Source organism: Desmodus rotundus, chromosome 1 (assembly GCF_022682495.2).
Source record: "Desmodus rotundus isolate HL8 chromosome 1, HLdesRot8A.1, whole genome shotgun sequence".
Lineage (NCBI taxonomy): Eukaryota > Metazoa > Chordata > Mammalia > Chiroptera > Phyllostomidae > Desmodus > Desmodus rotundus.
The window spans coordinates 142,882,451-142,884,749 of record NC_071387.1 but is presented as its reverse complement, the minus strand read 5'-3'; the positions used below and the strand labels follow the sequence as shown (position 1 = coordinate 142,884,749).

The 2,299-nt window shown below is 41.4% G+C and overlaps 1 pseudogene; it reads right to left on the bottom strand.

Annotated features, from left to right (window-relative positions):
* Positions 1–222: 222 nt before the first annotated feature.
* Positions 223–740, bottom strand: LOC112307213 (large ribosomal subunit protein uL15 pseudogene; annotated as a pseudogene).
* Positions 741–2,299: the final 1,559 nt, after the last annotated feature.

The window sequence follows — 2,299 nt, the reverse complement described above, 5'->3', positions numbered from 1 at the left end:
GAAATGAAAGGTTGCATTGGATTAATGGTTCCTAACTTTTTGAAAAAAAATTAGACACTGACATTGAATTGCCAGGTTTTTAGTCTATGATTAAACTTAACATTCACAGAGTTAGTCTATCTTAATAGTATTGTGTTGCCAATAAAGTAAATTATAACCTAACACAAATAACAAAACTAAAGTTAACTGTATAATAAACTCACTTTGTTGTCTTTATTGTTTTTTTTTTTTCCACTTGTGAGCATTTAATGAATTCCCCTCTGTGTGGCTTCAAGCTACCAGCACACAAGCCCCACCAACACTCTTAATCTTCTCCTCAGCTCTTCTGCTGAAGAATTTGGCCTTCACAATGACAGGCTGCTTTGGGAGCTTTCCCTTCCCCAGAACTTTGTAGTAGCCCGATCACACCACATCAATGATGGGAGCGGCTCCCGTCTTGTTTTTGGCAGCGTTTACCCGTGTCTGCTCACTGACCAAGGTCCACAGTTTATCCAGGCTGACAGTGGGGCAGAAGCTCTGATTCCTCTTTAAGTGGTAGTGCCTCATACCAACTTTCCCAAAGTACCCTGGGTGATATTTGTTGAAGTTGATCCTGTGATGATGCAAGCCACCAGCATTACCTCGGCCTCCCGGGTGCTTCCTGTGCTTGCCGACGCGGCCGTGGCCGTGGCTCACGTGGCCCCTAAGTTTCTGGGTCTTCCTCAGTCTGGATGGCATTTTGGTGGCCGAGACACAAAAGAAAAAACGTCTTTATTGTTTTCATTTAGACTGTTGAGCACTGGTTCTTATACCAACATTTGGGACCAACACCCTAGACACTTACTATTTAAACTGAAGCTTTAGACTAGGAATATCACATCACCTGGAGGCTTATTGGAAATGCTGAGTCTCAGGTCTGCTGAATCCAGGTCCACATTTTAACATGACTTCAGGTGATTTGTATGCACATTGAAGTGTGAGAAGCCTTAGACTAGATACTTTCCAACAAGAACATTCCCTCTTATCTCTCATCCTCCTGAACAACCTTGACATAGCTGCCAAGCCATTGCTTGCATTGAACTAATCTTGTACTTTTCTTCCACATTTCTTATTGCTCGGCCAACTCAATAACCTCCTGCCACCTATTCTTCATGATTGGCTTGGATTCCACCTTTGCTCCTGTGTCCTCAGCTCTGTGTGACTTTAGGCAAATTGATTTTTCAATCTAAGTCACAACTTCCTTAGCCGTAAAATGGGAATAAAAATATCTATTTCATAAGGCTGTTAAAAAGATTAAATATAGGTAAACTTTGTACCACTGTGCTTGGTATAATAGGACCTTAATTAGGAGTAGGTGCTATTGTTGTTCTTACTGTTGCGATAATACAGCAGTGTACCAAACAGACAAAATCCCCTGCCTTGTGGAACTTACTTTCTAATGGGCACTGCTAAATTAACACTTGCTGGGTGCTATAATCCCATCTTAACTCGCCATACAGTCATTCATAGGCCAGCTGAGTCCCAGAGATTGTCAGAAAGCTTGCTGTGAGGTTTTTGCATGCTTATGATATTTACCATATTATGTTTTTCATTATGACTATTCATGTATTTTCTGGCTCATCAAACTCTAAGTGCCTTGCTTCTAGGACTTATCCTCTGTCACTTCACACATAGAGAGCATACTCAATGAATGACAGAATTTTAGGAAGCCTCTCTTTCAGAACTCTTGTTGTCTTCCATCTGAGGCTGCTGTAGTGAGGGCTGTCTGAGCAGCCGTCTTAGATGAGGGGGTTCCTGGTTCCAATAAGACCCTGTTCTCTCTGTATTACACTGCTTGTCCTGGCCATTTAAGGTGAGTATCTGTATTTCTAGCCTCACTATTGTTAAGTTACCTCATCATGGACGCTGATGGCTTTAGGAAAAACTTCCAACTAGAAAAAAACAATGCCAACCATGGGCCGGTGCTGAGTGCACAGGCTTTTAGTCCAGCACAGCATACATCCATTCTCCCAGACTTTCTGATGTGGCCTTTCCTGTAACGTCAGATTGCTACCATAAAAAGATCTTGGAAATGTTTGGTTTAAATATAAAAATGATCTCTAAAGCAATTTCAGGAAAATAAAATTAAAAACCTGCCATAGGGCTCCTTTTGGCCTTGTCTGCCCATAATCTAATTAACACCCATTCTTTTTCAAGTAAATCACCAGATTTGTTTTGGCAAATCTAAGGTAAATCCAATTTGTCCTCTCTCTACTACCCCCTTTTGTAAGGCTAGGGCTGGTGCTTCTGTAAATCAATTTCCTGAAACTAGGTCAAACAC